The sequence below is a fragment of the Panthera onca genome, chromosome B3 (assembly GCF_046562875.1).
Source record: "Panthera onca isolate mPanOnc1 chromosome B3, mPanOnc1 haplotype 2, whole genome shotgun sequence".
Taxonomy (NCBI): domain Eukaryota; kingdom Metazoa; phylum Chordata; class Mammalia; order Carnivora; family Felidae; genus Panthera; species Panthera onca.
Window position 1 is genome coordinate 28,417,828 of NC_138344.1, and position 20,937 is coordinate 28,438,764.

General features: G+C 43.9%; 1 long non-coding RNA gene across 1 annotated transcript; it reads left to right on the forward strand.

Annotated features, from left to right (window-relative positions):
* Positions 1–7,183: 7,183 nt before the first annotated feature.
* On the forward strand, positions 7,184–8,395 carry LOC144616568 (uncharacterized). Its single transcript, XR_013555922.1, has 3 exons — positions 7,184–7,391; positions 7,741–7,841; positions 8,325–8,395. It is a non-coding gene; the product is annotated as an uncharacterized LOC144616568 (long non-coding RNA).
* The last annotated feature ends 12,542 nt before the right edge of the window (positions 8,396–20,937 follow it).

The following is a 20,937-nucleotide window of genomic DNA, read 5'->3' on the forward strand; positions in this document are numbered from 1 at the left end:
TGCTATTTGCAACTATGTGGTTGGAACTAGAATGTATTATGTGAAGCAAAATGAGTCCATTTGGAAATGACAAATATCATAGAATTTCACTGCTATGTGGAGTTTAACACATGAGATGTGGGGAAGAGAAGAAAAGGGGGTGTTTAACAACAGAGAAGAAACTGAGGGTTGATGGAGGGAGGTGGGTGAGGGATGGGCTAGATGAATGATGGGTATTGTGATGAGCACTGGGTGTAAGTGATGAATCACTGAATCTACTGTCTGATAATAAGGTTTCCCTTTCAGGGCCCTTAGTGTCAAAGCAGAGATGACACATGCCTACAAGAATTATTTGTGCAAATCTCTAATCACTGTCTTTGGTTTCTAGAAGCAGACCCGTCCCCACTGGAATCAAAGGTGATGGTAGCTGAAATCATGGCAACAATCACCCTCCAGTAAAGGAGTTGAGGCTGCTTTCACTAGTGAAGAATGAGTGCCCTTATCTCTAATGCACAACAAGGGGTCTAGTTTCAGGAGTTTGGTGAAATATTTTTGCTGGTTTGGTGGATGAGAAATTGCACCAAATTCATTGTCCTATTTTCACTTTTCTGATGAGTGAGGCTGGACATTCATCACTTACAGCCATTCCAGAATGTAGCCACTGTTCTCTGTTCTGGTAAGCCTGAACACACTCTCCTGGACATTCCCAGGGTACACAGACAGTGATCCATGTCCAGCCAGGAAACTACTCAGCTGTTAGTGACTCACTTCTAATCATTGGAACATAGTCGAAGTAATAGGAGGTCAGTTTCAAAATTTCATGACACAAATTCTGTCCTTTTCTTCTTATTTGCTTTGTCCTGTGTTTGTTCTATCTCTCTCTGTGTCTCTCTATTCCTCTCTCACGCTCTCTCGGTCTTTTTATCCTTCCCTTGTCTCTCTGCTCTCTGTCCTCATTTTCTCCCTCTGTTTCTCCTCTACCTCTGGAAATGGGGAATCAAGCACTTGATTCCATGCTCCTGTGAAATGACAGAGAGAGAGATAGAGAGAGAGAGGGAGGGAGCTGGGTGGGGGTGACACAAATGATGAGGCAAGAGGGAAGTAAGAGGCTCTTTGTAATTAAAATTCAGACGTCTTATCACTTTGGCTGTATTCTCTCGGTCAGAAGCCAGTTTCTAAATACTTAGTGGTTACCCAAGGTGGGGATCACTGAAAGCCATTGTGGAGGTGGCCCACCTCATAAGATGAGATGATGTACATGGGTCTCATTCTATTATGAGACAATTGAACGGTTTTATCCCATGGATGACAATATCTGAATTTCCATTAATTACAAAGCATTCATGGGGCTGACCTAAAAATGAGGGAATGACCTAATCACCTAAAATGACCTAATGACCTAAAAATGATGGAAGTGACTATTCCAGTATCATACTGCTGGAATCCACGTCTGTTTTGAGTCATATTCCAACTCCTTCTTGTAATTCTTCAATCACTAAATTTTGCCTTCGACACATATGACACCATCCCACAGGTGGAATAGATAGTATCTCAGATACACCTGATGAGGTCCCTAGAAAGTAGGTTCTAGACTCATCGTCATCCCCTTTGTTCAGGTTTGGAGACTGGGGAGGTCCTGAGAGGCACAGTGATTTTCTCAGGAGAAAGAACTAGTAAGACAAAGGAGGTCCAAATTTAACTCTGTCTTCTCAGTGCTAGAATCTTCATTACATCTTCAGGGAACTGTAAAGAGGGATGTTTTGACTAATTTTTTATGGCTAAGGAGTTGGCATGGGGGATGAGAAGCGGCAATAAACACCCATAGGGGGATTTGGGTAAGTCTGATTCAAAGAAGGTGCCCTGGTAAGAGAATTTTCAAAAAGTGATCTCACATCTTTGGTCCTAGACCTCAACAGAACTTAGAACTGTGATAACCAATCACCCACATTCCAGACACAGCCCCCTATTCATCTCACTTGAGTGGAGACACTTGAGTGGAGGATAGTTAGATGTTCCAATATTGTCTCCTTGGTTTCAGATCTGGGCTCGGAAAGCTCAGAATGAGAATTGTCTTTGTTACTATAAATTTTTTTTTTAACGTTTATTTATTTTTGAGATAGAGAGAGAGACAGAGCATGAATGGGGGAGGAGCAGAGAGAGGGAGACACAGAATCGGAAGCAGGCTCCAGGCTCTGAGCCATCAGCCCAGAGCCTGACGCGGGGCTCGAACTCACGGACCGCGAGATCGTGAGATCCTGACCTGAGCTGAAGTCGGATGCTCAACCGACTGAGCCACCCAGGCGCCCCTGTCTTTGTTACTATAGACATTGGTTCAGCCATCAGTCCCAATGTATCTGGTCATTTTGGAGAAGACACCGAAAGGTAACAGAAGAGACCATGGCAGGCCAATTCAGGCCAGGACAAAATTGTGGTTCTACCTGAGCAGCTCCACACTTCTTGTCCCTCATCACATGTGTGTGTTGGGGAGCGACAAGACAAGGAATTAGGGTTGGGTCCTTCCTGGGAAGAAGCTGGTTGTTAGATGTTGGAAGCCTGGTGGGTCTTTCTTGCTCATGCTTTAGATCATGGCTGGTTCATGAGGTGAGTTCCTCTACCCATATGTTAGTCCTGAGACCTACAAGTTTTATCTTGTTTCCTCCCTGACTAGAGTTCTTTGCAGATTCCCTACTATGCCCCAATTTTGGAACAGATTTTCTCTTGAAAGTATCTCCCAGTGGCAGTGTCCAGACATGTCCCTTATTCATTCTGGCCAAGCTACCAGGCACAGTCTTTGCAGAACTCAAAGAGATCATCGAGGATCTGGCTGATGGGTTCAACATCTCCATCCTCCCAGACAAGGGGCAGGTACATCAAGCCACCATTACTGTCCAATACTGACCTGAGGTGAGAACAAGAGTAGAGGGACCTCCATAACCAGGACCCTGGGATGACTGGGGTGGGACCAGACCCAGAATCAAATCTGGGCACTCCCCTGGGACCCTCCCAGGGCTTTCCCACATGAGCACTCCACAGGCCTATTCCCAAATCAATCTGAACTTCCCCATGTAAACCACCAGCCACATGGTAAAGTAGAAATGCACTCTTCACATACATGTTAGAATAGTTAAAAAATGTATATTGTTTTTGCATTTTATTATTGCTTTGATTGTTTTAACTACCTGTCCAGATATCCAGTGTATCAATCAGCTCAAATGTCCTTGCAGACTTTTTCCAAGTCTTATAAATTACCACTCTTGATATGGTGGTTTCTACAAGATAGGGTAGGGGTGGATTAATGCAGTATGTATATTTCTTTGCAACTTATGTGACAGAACATGTAAAATCATCATAGGCCCACCAGGTCAGAAACTTTGGCCTTATGCATCTTCATAATATCTCGTAAGGAAAATAATTTGTCACCGATTTAGATTTTCCATGTTCTTGGACCTTGAAAAGTGTCGATTTTATTGCCACTTTAGCAATTCTACAGGTTACATCTTCAGTGTCCTAATAGTCTGTATTGATTTGCTAGGTGTGCCATAATATACAACCGCAGAATGGGTGAGAGTCCTCTAACGCCTACTGGCCTGGTAATGGTCTCTGTCTCTACAGATCTCCACCCAGGAAGTTGTTTAGGAGCTGGAAAATGGGTTCAACTACTCCATCTCCCTAGACAAGGGACAGATGCATCAGGCCAGCAACAAAGGCCAAAATTGGTCTTTTTTAAGTATAGGCACAGAGGAGGTCACCACAGCCAGGACCCCAGGATAACTGGGGTGGGCCCAGATCCTTGACTCAAATCTGGCAACTCCTAAGACCATTCCAGGAATATGATTATTCCATATCCTTCCCATCCCTGTCAGGAGCTGACCAAGCCTCAGATTATTTATTGGGAATGTCATGCAGCCTATTCTTTGATGCTTCTCAGTTCTGGTGTGCATAATCTTGAGAAACCACAGGAAATCCCTAATCCTCCTTCAATATTGTTGGAGACTCACTGGAATAATTCTCTTACAACAGGATATTAACACATAGAGGTTTTACTGTTTTCACCTAACAAAATGCCTTGAAGGTATCAATTATTTATCATTCCCCTCAAATCAAGATGTACTTTTAAAGCTTAGAACAGTTTATGGTGTGGGCACTCAGGTCCCGGGTCTTGCACAAGTTCATGAGGTGATGGGAGTTTCTGGTCTGAGCTCCAGTCCTTGATCTTCCTGGTGACTCATGGTGATGCTGCTGATTATATTTTCTTCTTGTCCACCAGTGTGAAAAAGAGTCCACATTGTGCCTGGATGAGGCCTGCACAATGTAAACACTCATGGAAGGCATGTCTCTGGTACCAGCACACCCAAGTAGAAACATCACTTACATCACCACATTCCTCGACCCCTATGAGGTCTTCACCAGCTCCCAAAAGATCCTGGACCATCTATTTAATAGGTGAGTGCCTGCCCGCCCCCCCCCCCCCCACCCCATAGAATCATGTGTCTGTGGAATGTCAATGTATTTCTCTGAACTTCACTTTGCTCTCCTGAAAAAGTAGGTTGGTAAAAGAATAAATATCATTGTAGGACATTATGGGATAAACTCATGGCAGGTGATTACCTAGTACCCTACACTGCACAAAGGGCTGCTAGACATGCTGGGTATCTTCATGTCTGTGATTTCTCTGTCCCCAGTGAAGGAGCTCACTGCCTTGTCCCTCCCTGGCCTGTGGCCTCTGTGAGTTTGGAAAGGAACATGGAAAACAAACTGGTTTCCCAATTGCAAAGAAGTTTTGAGATTCTAACTATTCCTGGTACTTGTCTTTGGTGTAGCCAGATTAGACCTCTCTGGGGGCAGGCAGAGGAGCCCCAGTCACACTCATATATCTTGGAAGGTTCTGGTTGGGCTCCATCCATTAAATAATATATATTAAACACCTACTAAATGCAGGCATTTTTGTAGACACTAAGATAACTCAATGAAGCAGACTCAATCCTTGGACCTCAATTCTAATCTGAGAATCAGAGTGTCATACTAGATATTATAATCAGCGTGTTCTCAGTACATTAGCTGTTGACTCTCTCCTGACCTTCTGTAGACACAGATGCATCTTCCCATATTCAGACTTTGATGAAGGAACACAAGAACAACTAAAACTGTGAATAGTCTTTGGGCTTAGAAAGAGGATCTACTGTCTGCACACAACAAAATGGGATTGTAAGGGAGCCCCTGGGGAGGGACTGGTAGTACCCTGATCTCACACATGTTTGATTCCTATGGAGGGCTGGCATCTCAGGGCTTCCACTGCATGAGAAAATGAGTTAGGGAACTCTGGATGGGGCCTCAAGCCCCCTGGGATCAGAGGGGAGGCTGGGCTGAATCAGCCCATGAAGGACTCATCGTTTCCACAGTTCCATCTTACACTCCCTGCCTGTCCATACCTACCTCTCTTGACCATTACAGCTGGGGTCCAGAATAGTAGATTTGGTGAACAGCCTGCCCACAAATATGTCATAAACCTCAGTTCTGATGCTCATGTGCATAGGAGTATGCTCAGACTCTTTGGGAGACAAGTGTCAGTGGGAAGATGAGGTGCACACAGGATCTCTTTTAGATTTGCTTTTTGACCATGACTTCCATTGCTAAAAAGAGCCACAGAGTGGTTGGGAGTGGGTAGGTGCTCAGCCCCAAAGAAGCAGGTTGTGGAAGCATGGTGTGGAGCAAAAGGCTAGGCCTCTGACTCTGTTCCACACATGCTTCCTCCAGTGGCCTCTCTCCCATCTCAGGCACCTGGCCGGATAAATACTTACAGATGACTGGCAGACCCTGCCATGGTTAAACTTAAAGATGGCATACATATAGGCCAATTTGGCTTAGACCTGAAGTGCCATGACCCACTTTTCATGGTCCATTTGGAACATCTAGTGCCTTTTGAGGCAGAGCAAGAGGGTAAGAGGGACTTCAGTCTGGGAAAAAATTCTAGGGTAGGGTTCATGTGCTGGGTACTCCCTTAACGACAGTGGGATCCTTCCTGTTTTGGGAAAGACACATGGAAAGTCTGTTATATTGTTGAACTTCTCTCTTTATCCTCTCCACTGCCAACTCTAGTTCCCCAGCCTACTGCAAAGTCAGAACAAGAGCCAACCCTGGATTTGGAGATTGTTCCAGATTTATTTTTACTACCACATTTAGTGATGGAGCCACCATCAACACCATCAACAGCTCTAGTGCTGGAGCAAGAGCAAACATCAGCTCTAGGTGCCAAGTCCTGAACTGGAGTCAGCTGGACCTTCAGCTATATTCAGAATTTCATCTCCACCTATGAAAATAAATACAGAGCCACCTCCAGCTTCAGAGGCCTCCTGCTCCTGGCATGTGACAAGTAAGAACAGTCCAGTTGAGGAAAAGTCTGACCTCATGGTCTTCCCTCCCCAGCTGGTGGCCAAGCAATTAACAGTAATAGATGTGGTGAGCAGCTGGGTTCTTTTTGTCAAGGGAGGACTTCCCTCTGCCATCAGCTGCCTCAGACCTGCCTTTTCCTGATCTGGACTCATTATCTGGGTCCAAGTCACAGCTCCACCGCTTGCCATTTGTGTGATTTGTGTAACTTTTTAAACGTCTGAGCCTTTACTGTCCATCTTGGTCAGTAGAGATGGACGCTAATAGCACCTTGCTGCAAAAATTGGCTGTGCAGATTAAATATGGTAGAACAGATAGAAAGTTGGGTAAGGCCTGGCCCAATTGGTGAGGGAGGAACACTCCCTGTGTGCAGCCAGGTCCATGGGTTGCCACCCACATGCCCAGGAAACTCAGCAGCCTCAGCACTTATTAGGCACCTGGTGTGTACTAAATTACAAGCAAGACAAAGAAGGCCATGGTTGTAGTTGTCACAGAAGGATGTGCATCTCAATAGAAAGAGCAGAGGGTGATCAGGACGGCTGGAAGATGTCCCCTTGGTAAGAACAAACTTGAGCTACTTTCTGGAATCTCAGAGTTAGTGAGGAGGGGCTGGATGCAAAAGAACCCTTTCTTCACCACCAGTATTGGGTCATGAGTCATTCCATGCTGTATGCCCTCAGTGAGCAGAGGACAAAACCTAGGAACTCCCAATAGGTCTGAGCTCCAGGTTTGACCAGTGAATACTTCCTGGGACTGCGGGCACTGATCTAGGCTGTGGCAGTGCCCAATGACACTCTCCTTGCTCCCCAGGAGCTGTTCCAGAAGGTGGTGCCCAGTCATTGCCTGGGCTCCACTTGGCCCGAGAGGGATAAACCTGGCAATGAGCATCTGGCAACCATGGTCTGTGACACCATCACCCATTCAAAAGTGTGACCAACTGTGTCATCACCACCTGCCTCAGGGACCCACGCTTGACTGCCCAGGACAGGTCCAGGGTAGTAGAGCATTGGATCCAGGTGGCCCAGGTATGCTGGGGGAGTTCCAGTGGAGTCCTACTCTGGAAATTGGGAATTGCCTCTTCACTTTTTCATTTCCATGGTCTGAGCCCCTCCACAGTCCCTAGGCCTTTCCTGCCAGAAGCACACCGGATTTGACTCCTATGTCCCAGTGGTGGACTTCCTACCTGGTTTCTTCCTTGAATGGAACAAAATCGTCCTCCCTATGAGTATTACTCTTTTGGCCCTAAATATGCATTTCCAGGACTCCCCAAGCATCTGTGTCATCCGGGAGGGGAGATTTAAACTGAGGCGACTAAAGCTAGAGGAAATAGGGCTCCAGCTCCCCACCTCACAGCATATCCTCTTTCCTCTCCAGGAGTGCCAAATTCTGAGGAACTACTCATTGCATGCCATCCTCTCTGCTCTGCAGAGCACCTTGATTTGCAGTCCGAAGAACACATGGGGGAAAGTTTCCAGGTATCTACCTCTCTCCACAAGAGGACCAGGATGGATTAGGGACCTCCTATTTCTACCATTGTTCCCTCAGTCAGCTGGGAACTCCTGGGAGGCAGCAAACCCTGGGGGCAGAGACTGGGCTGATATGTGGGGTCTTCAGACTCTCTGGGTCCTCAGCCCACCAGTTCTGCTTCAGGAATCAGTTCTCTTACAGGTCAGATACTGGGTTGATTTAAGTTGGAGATTTTCCAGCGTTTGTAGCAGCAGAACTATAAGCCCATTAAAATAAAAAACTAGGCAACACAGAGAAGCTCAATAGAAATGGAAATTGAGGCCCCAGGTGACCACCATGAAAGCTCCCCTCCCCAACCACACACACCTTAGTGCTCAGAGGAACCTAGTGAAAACACTCACTCAGCTGAAGCTTTTGGTTCTTTTAAATAAAAGGGATTGGCACTCATATCCTCCATGCTATTCCTAAATTTTTCTTTTTTCTCCTCTCAGGGAGAGCTACGAAAAATTTAAGGAGCTGTGTAGTCAAGACAAGTCACTGAGCAGGGAAATGATGACCAAGGTAGAGTGGAAGTTGGGAGTCTGGAAATAGAGGGAGGACTGAGAGGGAAAGGGGAATGGGTGCGATGTGGTTTCGTTAGTTTCTCATTTAATGTTTGTTTTTGTTGTTGTTTAATTATAGATTTTTCTGGATTAACAGGAGGAGGGACCTGTGTGGTCTATGGACAAATGGGGGACAGTTTGAGGTTCGGGAGTCCCTGGTCATAGGATATAATGGTGTTGGCGGGACTGTCTAGCTGGCAACATTAGCTAGTCTCTTGCTTCCATGAGGGTCTATCCTGCTGGCACTAATCTTTCTCTAGGCTCTTGAGTGGATGAGACAACTAGGGATTCCTTTCTTTCCTAAACCAGCCCAGTCTGCTCTCAGGAAGGCTGGACTCTACTTTTTCTTCTGTTTGCACATCTCCAAGGAGAGGGCGTCTCTAAGGGGATTCCCATGGATCCAGTGGAAAAAAAGCCTTTCCAGGCTTGTGTTCAAATGGCTGGACAGAGACAGATATGTATGCATTCTCTGACTCCACACTAAATCCCTACAGCAGTCACTGCTATTCAATCATAGGATTCTCACCTAAGTGCTTAGTTGGCACTGACATATGCCCTCAGTGGCTAATGAGAAATGTCTGGGGAAATGATGGATTCACAGTGGATCCTTCCTGAATGGGTATGAGAAGTTTCATGTAAATAAGGTAGTAAAGTGTCTTGTCATCCTCTTCTCTGTCAATTAGAGGTTAGCACTTTAAGGGTTTCCTTCCTGAGTGAATGAAGACCGCTCAGCTGAGGAATGTCCTGAGGACTTGTTGCTTGGAGAGGATCAAACTTTGGCTTTGATCTGGGTACAGAGACTCCAAATGGGATAAGGCAGGCAGCTACTGCTTAATCAGACTTTCTTTTTTTTTTTTTTTTTTTTTTTTTATTTTTTTATTTTTTAATAAATGAAATTTACTGTCAAATTGGTTTCCATACAACACCCAGTGCTCATCCCAAAAAGTGCCCTCCTCAATACCCATCACCCACCCTGCCCTCCCTCCCACCCCCCATCAACCCTCAGTTTGTTCTCAGTTTTTAACAGTCTCTAATGCTTTGGCTCTCTCCCACTCTAACCTCTTTTTTTTTTTTTTTTTCCTTCCCCTCCCCCATGGGTTTCTGTTATGTTTCTCAGGATCCACATAAGAGTGAAACCATATGGTATCTGTCTTTCTCTGTATGGCTTATTTCACTTAGCATCACACTCTCCAGTTCCATCCATGTTGCTACAAAAGGCCAGATTTCAGTCTTTCTCATTGCCACGTAGTATTCCATTGTGTATATAAACCACAATTTCTTTATCCATTCATCAGTTGATGGACATTTAGGCTCTTTCCATAATTTGGCTATTGTTGAGAGTGCCGCTATAAACATTGGGGTACAGGTGCCCCTATGCATCAGTACTCCTGTATCCCTTGGATAAATTCCTAGCAGTGCTATTGCTGGGTCATAGGGTAGGTCTATTTTTAATTTTCTGAGGAACCTCCACACTGCTTTCCAGAGCGGCTGCACCAATTTGCATTCCCACCAACAGTGCAAGAGGGTTCCTGTTTCTCCACATCCTCTCCAGCATCTATAGTCTCCTGATTTCTTCATTTTGGCCACTCTGACTGGCGTGAGGTGGTATCTGAGTGTGGTTTTGATTTGTATTTCCCTGATAAGGAGCGACGTTGAACATCTTTTCATGTGCCTGTTGGCCATCCGGATGTCTTCTTTAGAGAAGTGTCTATTCATGTTTTCTGCCCATTTCTTCACTGGGTTATTTGTTTTTCGGGTGTGGAGTTTGATGAGCTCTTTATAGATTTTGGATACTAGCCCTTTGTCCGATGTGTCATTTGCAAATATCTTTTCCCATTCCGTTGGTTGCCTTTTAGTTTTGTTGGTTGTTTCCTTTGCTGTGCAGAAGCTTTTTATCTTCATAAGGTCCCAGTAATTCACTTTTGCTTTTAATTCCCTTGCCTTTGGGGATGTGCCGAGTAAGAGATTGCTACGGCTGAGGTCAGAGAGGTCTTTTCCTGCTTTCTCCTCTAAGGTTTTGATGGTTTCCTGTCTCACATTCAGGTCCTTTATCCATTTTGCGTTTATTTTTGTGAATGGTGTGAGAAAGTGGTCTAGTTTCAACCTTCTGCATGTTGCTGTCCAGTTCTCCCAGCACCATTTGTTAAAGAGACTGTCTTTTTTCCATTGGATGTTCTTTCCTGCTTTGTCAAAGATGAGTTGGCCATACGTTTGTGGGTCTAGTTCTGGGGTTTCTATTCTATTCCATTGGTCTATGTGTCTGTTTTTATGCCAATACCATGCTGTCTTGATGATGACAGCTTTGTAGTAGAGGCTAAAGTCTGGGATTGTGATGCCTCCTGCTTTGGTCTTCTTCTTCAAAATTACTTTGGCTATTCGGGGCCTTTTGTGGTTCCATATGAATTTTAGGATTGCTTGTTCTAGTTTCGAGAGGAATGCTGGTGCAATTTTGATTGGGATTGCATTGAATGTGTAGATAGCTTTGGGTAGTATTGACATTTTGACAATATTTATTCTTCCAATCCATGAGCAGGGAATGTCTTTCCATCTCTTTATATCTTCTTCAATTACCTGCATAAGCTTTCTATAGTTTTCAGCATACAGATCTTTTACATCTTTGGTTAGATTTATTCCTAGGTATTTTATGCTTCTTGGTGCAATTGTGAATGGGATCAGTTTCTTCATTTGTCTTTCTGTTGCTTCATTGTTAGTGTATAAGAATGCAACTGATTTCTGCACATTGATTTTGTATCCTGCAACTTTGCTGAATTCATGTATCAGTTCTAGCAGACTTTTGGTGGAGTCTATCGGATTTTCCATGTATAATATCATGTCATCTGCAAAAAGCGAAAGCTTGACTTCATCTTTGCCAATTTTGATGCCTTTGATTTCCTTTTGTTGTCTGATTGCTGATGCTAGAACTTCCAGCACTATATTAAACAGCAGCGGTGACAGTGGGCATCCCTGTCGTGTTCCTGATCTCAGGGAAAAAGCTCTCAGTTTTTCCCCGTTGAGGATGATGTTAGCTGTGGGCTTTTCATAAATGGCCTTTATGATCTTTAAGTATGTTCCTTCTATCCCGACTTTCTCAAGGGTTTTTATTAAGAAAGGGTGCTGGATTTTGTCAAAGGCCTTTTCTGCATCGATTGACAGGATCATATGGTTCTTCTCTTTTTTTTTGTTAATGTGATGTATCACGTTGATCGATTTGCGAATGTTGAACCAGCCCTGCATCCCAGGAATGAATCCCACTTGATCATGGTGAATAATTCTTTTTATATGCTGTTGAATTCGATTTGCTAGTATCTTATTAAGAATTTTTGCATCCATATTCATCAGGGATATTGGCCTGTAGTTCTCTTTTTTTACTGGGTCTCTGTCTGGTTTAGGAATCAAAGTAATACTGGCTTCATAGAATGAGTCTGGAAGTTTTCCTTCCCTTTCTATTTCTTGGAATAGCTTGAGAAGGATAGGTATTATCTCTGCTTTAAATGTCTGGTAGAACTCCCCTGGGAAGCCATCTGGTCCTGGACTCTTATTTGTTGGGAGATTTTTGATAACCGATTCAATTTCTTCGCTGGTTATGGGTCTGTTCAAGCTTTCTATTTCCTCCTGATTGAGTTTTGGAAGAGTGTGGGTGTTTAGAAATTTGTCCATTTCTTCCAGGTTGTCCAATTTGCTGGCATATAATTTTTCATAGTATTCCCTGATAATTGTTTGTATCTCTGAGGGATTGGTTGTAATCATTCCATTTTCATTCATGATTTTATCTATTTGGGTCATCTCCCTTTTCTTTTTGAGAAGCCTGGCTAGAGGTTTGTCAATTTTGTTTATTTTTTCAAAAAACCAACTCTTGGTTTCGTTGATCTGCTCTACAGTTTTTTTAGATTCTATATTGTTTATTTCTGCTCTGATCTTTATGATTTCTCTTCTTCTGCTGGGTTTAGGCTGCCTTTGCTGTTCTGCTTCTATTTCCTTTAGGTGTGCTGTTAGATTTTGTATTTGGGATTTTTCTTGTTTCTTGAGATAGGCCTGGATTGCAATGTAATTTCCTCTCAGGACTGCCTTCGCTGCATCCCAGAGCGTTTGGATTGTTGTATTTTCATTTTCGTTTGTTTCCATATATGTTTTAATTTCTTCTCTAATTGCCTGGTTGACCCACTCATTCGTTAGTAGGGTGTTCTTTAACCTCCATGCTTTTGGAGGTTTTCCAGACTTTTTCCTGTGGTTGATTTCAAGCTTCATAGCATTGTGGTCTGAAAGTATGCATGGTATAATTTCAATTCTTGTAAACTTATGAAGGGCTGTTTTGTGACCCAGTATATGATCTATCTTGGAGAATGTTCCATGTGCACTCGAGAAGAAAGAATATTCTGTTGCTTTGGGATGCAGAGTTCTAAATATATCTGTCAAGTCCATCTGATCCAATGTATCATTCAGGGCCCTTGTTTCTTTATTGACTGTGTGTCTAGATGATCTATCCATTTCTGTAAGTGGGGTGTTAAAGTCCCCTGCAATGACCACATTCTTATCAATAAGGTTGCTTATGTTTATGAGTAATTGTTTTATATATCTGGGGGCTCGGGTATTTGGCGCATAGACATTTATAATAGTTAGCTCTTCCTGGTGGATAGACCCTGTGATTATTATATAATGCCCTTCTTCATCTCTTGTTACAGCCTTTAATTTAAAGTCTAGTTTGTCTGATATAAGTATGGCTACTCCAGCTTTCTTTTGGCTTCCAGGAGCATGATAAATAGTTCTCCATCCCCTCACTCTCAATCTAAAGGTGTCCTCAGATCTAAAATGAGTCTCTTGTAGACAGCAAATAGATGGGTCTTGTTTTTTTATCCATTCTGATACCCTATGTCTTTTAGTTGGCGCATTTAATCCATTTACATTCAGTGTTATTATAGAAAGATATGGGTTTAGAGTCATTGTGATGTCTGTATGTTTTATGCTTGTAGTGATGTCTCTGGTACTTTGTCTCACAGGATCCCCCTTAGGATCTCTTGTAGGGCTGGTTTCGTGGTGACAAATTCCTTCAGTTTTTGTTTGTTTGGGAAGACCTTTATCTCTCCTTCTATTCTAAATGACAGACTTGCTGGATACAGGATTCTCGGCTGCATATTTTTTCTGTTTAGCACACTGTAGATATCGTGCCAAGCCTTTCTGGCCTGCCAAGTTTCAAAGGAGAGATCAGTCACGAGTCTTATAGGTCTCCCTTTATATGTGAGGGCACGTTTATCCCTTGCTGCTTTCAGAATTTTCTCTTTATCCTTGTATTTTGCCAGTTTCACTATGATATGTCGTGCAGAAGATCGATTCAAGTTACGTCTGAAGGGAGTTCTCTGTGCCTCTTGGATTTCAATGCCTTTTTCCTTCCCCAGTTCAGGGAAGTTCTCAGCTATAATTTGTTCAAGTACCCCTTCAGCACCCTTCCCCCTCTCTTCCTCCTCTGGGATACCAATTATGCGTATATTATTTTTTTTTAGTGTATCACTTAGTTCTCTAATTTTCCCCTCATACTCCTGGATTTTTTTATCTCTCTTTCTTTCAGCTTCCTCTTTCTCCATAACTTTATCTTCTAGTTCACCTATTCTCTCCTCTGCCTCTTCAAGCCGAGCCATCGTGGATTCCATTTTGTTTTGCAATTCGTTTAAAGCGTTTTTCAACTCCTCGTGACTGTTCCTTAGTCCCTCGATCTTTGTGGCAAGAGATTCTCTGCTGTCCTGTATACTGTTTTCAAGCCCAGCGATTAATTTTATGACTATTATTCTAAATTCACTTTCTGTTATATTATTTAAATCCTTTTTGATCAGTTCATTAGCTGTTGTTATTTCCTGGAGATTCTTCTGAGGGGAATTCTTCCGTTTGGTCATTTTGGAGAGTCCCTGGCGTGGTGAGGACCTGCAGTGCACTTCCCCTGTGCCTCTTCCGTGGGCCTCTCGTCTGCGCTTTACTCCGGAGACTCCCTTCTGCTAATCCTCTGGCGGTTTTCTGGGTTCTTTAGGCAGGTGTAGGTGGAATCTAAGTGATCGGCAGGACGCGCTGTGAGCCCCGCGTCCTCCTACGCCGCCATCTTCCGGCACTCCCCTAATCAGACTTTCAAGACACCCTATTCTTCTCCATCAATGGCTTGGCCCAGTCAGGGGCCTGGACATACTTCAAAAACCCAGAGGAAAGGATTTCTGGTCAGTGGTGGTCTTAGACTGGGGAAGAGCAGCTGAGACAGGGTCTCTGACTAAAAGGAGAGAGTGGCCTTTCATCTGTGAACCCCTGAAAAATTTATTTCCCCTATTTGGACTTCTGTTTCCTCATTTGGGAAATGGAGGGATGCCAATTCTGTGGTGTAGGCCTCACCAAGTGGTGATGAGGTTCAAGGGAGGAAAGGAATGTATGGATCTTTCTGTCCTGCTCCATCTGATGTGTAAAAGCAAGACCAGTGATGATAAAAAATATGGCATTGTGTCCTCAGTAGGCCCTGTGAGGTAGGTGGAATTCTCACACTTTTCAGATGAAGAAGCAGGTTCAGGGAGGCCCAGCCACAGGCCCTACTTCACACACAGAATGAATGTTTGTTCTGGGATTGATCTAGAATCAGGGCACACTGGAATGTTAAAGTAGCATTGGCACCAGATGACTCAGGTCACATGTCAAGTGGCCAAATACAGCAGTACTGAGGAGAATTTGGGTGAGGGGGAAGTGTGGCCTCACTAACCTTGTCCTCAACCCTGGCAGGAGGCACCCTCCAGGCTTGTCACCCAAGAGATAAACACCCAGAAAGCCCAAGAGAGGAATCAGCAGCAGGAAGCTCATGGAGCATGGGGCAGGGGCTTCAGGGTGAGAGGAGGGGCTCCCCCTCCCAGCAGGAGGCCTGCAAATCAAGAGAAGAGCAGCTTCTCACTTTAGTTCTGACTCCTTTTGTCACAGTGCCTGAAATCCTCTTTTAGAAGTAACCGGAAGATGGTCTGTAAAGCTGGGTACAGGATGGATTTGGGGGTAAGGAGGGGCCTAGGACCACATATCCTGTGACTAGGAGTCTGGTGTTCTTGGAGGGTGAGGGAAAGGGAGTTGGGGGGAAGCTGCTAAGGAACATAGTCTGGTCCATGTGGGAACCCTGGGGTAGGTGAAGAGGCTGAGGGTAAGGATTTTTCTTTGGAAGTTTGTGGGGTTTCCTGAGAGCAGGGGCTCATCCCACCCTTACCACAATGGCACAGGGTGTTGTCCCCTTCCTTCGAATATCCCTCATCAGCCTGGTGATGCTGCCCCTGACAATGGAGGATTATCTGGAGGTGGGTGAGCCTGGGGACTAAGCAGGGAACCATTAATGAAGCTTGGAAGCAGAGAGCCCTGAGCTCAGAATTTGGCAAAGCTCCTCTCCTGAGAGCCTCACAGCCACTCCTGTGAGCTGGTAAATCATGCCCATCTTAAGTGATGTGAAGGGAGACTCTGCATAAGACAATGGTTTGGGTTCCCCAGGCTGGTAAATCAGCAGACCTGCCTGACTGCAAAGTGCACAAGCTTTTAACAGAGCTGGGGTCAGTCTCTTCCTCATATGAGGCACCTTGGGGGAGACTGAAATCTGGCCCATCCATGTCAGGAAGCACCTAAGTGAATGAGCAGTCTGTTCTTGCCTGAGGCCTTAGCCTCTTTGTATACCATCAGAAAGGGCTGGGTTATAAGGTCCCTGAGCCTCTGTCCCCATGTCCCCCCTTCTTTGGACCCAGCACCTGGCCTAAGTCCTTGTTCTGTTTTCTGTGTATGCCTGGCCCCATTGTGGGACCTGGTGGTAGTGCAACATGAGAAGCATTTGGCATAGGGGGCTCAGAATGGCTACTGGGCTCTTTCTGATGGGTTTTGATTGTCTGCTTTCCAGGGAGGAAAGATCAACCTCAAGAAAAGGAATGAGGTGAACAGCTGTGATACTTCCTGTGGGAGAGTTTGGGGAGTGGAAATCAGAGACACAGCCCCACCCCAGAGAGATTACTCCCTGACTCCATCCCATATTTTATGTTTATTCAGAAGAGACCCATCCAACTGAAATTTGAGGTTAAGGGGGAAGGGGTGGGATCAAGGCAAACTTCCTTGAGGAGGTGCTATTTACACCTATCTCTGAGAATAGGAATGGCCTGGATGGAATTGAGGAAAGGAGGGTTCCCATGTATGCAAAGACCCAGGACCTATCCACTGTCCCATTCTTCACATCCCACAAGACCTTATAGCATCCCCCATGAGGTCCTGTCTGTATCCTGTCTTTCTCTCTTCTGGCTCCAGGAATACAAAGCAATGAGGGAGATCCTGCTGCTTCAGATGGCTGCAAATAATTACAACCTCAACCCTAAGGAGGAATTTGGGGCCTGGTTCCAAGACACAGAGAGACTCAGTGAGAATGAGAGGTGAGATGAGCTCAAGCAGGAGATGGTGGAGGGCAGCTTGGACTCTCCCTGGTGGCCAGTCCAGAGAATCTGTGTCCATAGCTCCCTGGGTCAGCCCTAGACCTTGGTGCATTGTGACCTCTGGAGTACCTGGACTTTAGCTGCTGGAAAGGACTCCTTAAGTGTGATTCCTGATAGGCTCATAGGTGTCACTCTGTCTTATAGCTACATCCTGTCCTGTCAGCTGGAGCCCTGATCTTAGTGAGCCAGCAGATCGGTCAAGGCCAAGAAGAAATGGCCATCATCAAGTTCAGGTGTGAGTGAGTGTCCAAGTTGGCAGTGCAACCTCTTCCTTGGCTGTGGAGACACAGCTGGGATGCTTGGGGGCACCAGTACCCCTGCTCTGAGGTGAAGGAGAACACTGGGAGCTTCTTCTTGGGGTCTCTTGAAGGCCAGGGGAAGAAGAAATGATCCCATCCATCTCCCTGACTTCAGTTCTCTGAGGCCTATTTACCTATTTGGAGGAGTGATATTTAGTAAGTGCTAGTTTAGTTTAAATATTACATTAAAGTCATGTTTCTTTTACAGCCTAGGAGTTGTTATTTGGTTCTTTTACTTCCTATGCTAATTTAAATGATGACCAGATGCTCACATTTCCTCTTGAATAAAGAAATCTTGCAGTTATAAGCTTATTGTATGTGAGAGAAAGGAGAATGTCCATGCTACACTCTTCCTAGTGAAGGGGCCCCAAATTCCCCTTCCTCAGAGGATATGTTGACTTCAGTGTGGCTCTCTTGTAAGAAGCAGAAGAGTCCTCAAATCTACCAGGATGTAGAAGTTGAAGCTAATTTCACAGACATAGCAACCATCACTGAAATTGGGAGTCTAACACTTGCCAGGACCACTTCCTGCCCCAGGACAGTGGTTTTCACACTTTGGAAGAAAGGAAACATTTCTTGGCTTCTCTTGTTGAGGTTTATTGCAATAAAGTATTAAAAACTTTAAGTTCTCTAGTTCGTTCAGTGTCTGAAATTGCATCAGCACTAAGTAGGGAAAAAACGTAAAGAGATCAAACTGTGCATGTGTAAAGCATGAAGAGAGAAGATAATGTGAATGGCCTAAGTGCAGTAAGAACTTTCTATCCTGTATCCCTATAGGGGCTCCATGATCACCCTCTACCTAAGATCTTCATCCGTGTACTTTAAATTCCTTTTTCTGCTTGTCTTATATCCAGGGGAAAGAGTGTGATGCATGTTTTAAAGCTCTAGCTCGGCCTCCTTCCATAAACATTCATGAATAAGATTTTCAACATTCCTACACTTCCTTATACAATTCTTTGTAAGGCAAAAATTCCCTGCATCACTCCCACTCCTTCTTGGCTGGGACTTGGATCTGTGGTGGTTTCTTATTTGCCAAGATCAAGGTCCATATAAATGGCCAGTGAGAACCCCCACATTCTCCTTTGCTGGCCAAGACGACTTCTGGGTCCATGTGGTTCTGAAGTCCATGGTCTCAGAGAGTCACAAGTGTGCACAAACAGTTTTATTGTTACTGATTTGTAGCTAGGGTAGCTAGGCCCAAGCCCATGAATGGCTGTATTCTTTGCCATTGTTGAATGCTTTGGTTAGTTCATGGGCGGGATGGGGGGAGGGTGGGAACCTTTCTTCTTGGAAAGATGACGCATGAGAGGGGCGGATGTAGGGAATTCTATCATGGGAATGCCACCAGGCTGATTTGTGGGCATGCATGGACACAGAATTACCAATTTAAATATTGACTTGCTTACAATCTGGGGGAAAAACAGATGCTGTTCTGAGCTTACCAGAAAGTCCCAAGGAGTTTTAACACTCAGAATTTTGAAAGGATAAATTTAAAATATAACTCATAAGGTTCTTTATTTAAGAAGCATAGATCCCAGGGGCACCTGGGTGGCTCCGTTGGTTAAGTGTCTGATTTCGGCTCAGGTCATGATCTTGCGGTTTGTGAGTTCGAGCCCCACGTCTGGCTCTGTGCTGACAGCTTGGAGTCTGGAGCCTGCTTCAGATTCTGTGTCTTCCTCTCTCTATGCCCCTTCCTCACTCCCACTCTGTCTTTGTTTCTCTCAAAAGTAAAAAAAAAAAAAAAAAAAAAAAAAAAAGTTAAAAAAAAGAAGCATAGATCCTGTTCTCTCTTAATCATTTTTTGGTTATCCAAGATGTGTCATTTTAAATATCTTACCATTATTACATTTTCAGATATATTTCACATAGTATGAGTGCAGATTACTTTCTTGTGCATAAAAACATAATAGAAAGGGTCATGAGCATAATATTCCACCTTATTCATTAGTTTCTCAGAGGAATTGCTAAATGAGAAAAAAAAAAAACCCAGTTTTATTCCTTCCTTGACAAGCTCCAAAGTATGCCAACTGTGTTCCACTGCTTAGATAACTACTGAGTTTTTGGAAGTATCTCTAGACCACAATTTCAAAATTAGGACAAGCCGAAGATTTTCCACTTTCTTCTGCTTCAGTTATTTGTGATTATGATCAAGTCTACATATTGTGTTCATCAAGGAAGACCTTGCTCCCAAGGAGAGCTGCAATTCTTTGTGTCTAATAGGTTAAAAATCCAGTGGAGAATCTGATGGTGGAAATGGGTGGCTCTTTGCAGAGAGCTGAAATTATTACTGCCATTATGTCATGGCACAGAGGCAATTTTTTTGAGATGACTCAAAAGCCTGATGACTCGCTTTCTCTCCAGGTCGTGGCTTCAAGCAATGAGGCATGTTCCAGGCAAGAGTGTGGCTAGAGCATGACTAGAGCATGGCTAGAGCAAAGCATCACTCATGATGCAATCAGCAAAAAAGACTGGGACATTGAGCTTTTAAATGATTTAGCATCCCCACTGGGAGGAGGTACATATCTCCTTGTGATCCCAGAACATCCTGCACTGCCCTGGACAGCAGAAAGAGCATGCGTGGTCATCCCAAAGTGGATCCTCAGCATCCTGCACTGCACCCAATAGCCAGCAGGGGGAGCGAGAAGTCACCCTTCCTGAGTATCTTGCAACACGTGAGTGAGTGTTCCTTCAGAGTACATCAGCATGTCCTTGGTGAGATAATTTCCTTAGGAACTTCCAACAAGGTTCATGGCTTCAGGACTGGATAGGTGGTGACAGTGTGAGGAAAACACTCCCTTTTGGTGCCACAAGGGCTCAGCAAGGGGCTGTGCTGCAGCTTGTCCCAGAGGCACAGAGCCTTGTTTTTTTTTTTTGGACCATTCCCATGTGGATATGTGGATTATTCTCTGCTTTAACACTACTTACTTTACAACAGGACCTGTTCTTTAAAGGACTTGGTGGGTCAAAATAACGCTCTGGGGTTGTTTACAGACTCAGGGTTGTTTCATGGGAACAAATCCCTGCACAGTTCAGAGAGAGATAAACACATGGATGATGATGAAAAGAATATACAGGATATAAGGACCTTCCAGTCCAATGAGCTGGGGGACATGGGATGTACCTGGCAGAGACATACGGAATCCACAGGCCTAAGGGTAAAAGTGTAAACTTATACACCTACTGTCATTACTTTTTAATGGTTAATTTTTCCTATAACGTGAAGGTATTTAAATAATATTGAAAAAGTAAGTAGTAGGTGTATTAAAACACATCAAAAAAAGACATTGCTTTATGATACAATATTTCAAGTATGTCAAAATCAGAATTTATTATTATTTTACTTTCTTGGCTTTAAATGAAGACAAATTATCTGTATTTAAAATACACTTCTTGTTTTTGAAAGAGACTATTTTGTGTGTTTGACATTTTCTCATAATATAGTGACAATCTTAGATGTTTTTACTATCAACTCATTAAGTATCTTTGCAGGACTTCATGTGACTAGTATTGTTAAGTGTAGTATTATTTAAAAACAACAATAAATCCAGACCACTACCAAATGTATAAGAATATAATAATAAAATAATGGATCAGTTTTAGAAGATCAAAACACAATGATGATTTAAAAAATACTAACAACTGCTTTCAGTTTAAAACTATTATCATGATATCATATGATTTCACTCACAGGGAATTTGAGAAACACAACAGATGAACATGGGGAGGAAAGGAAAAATAAGATAA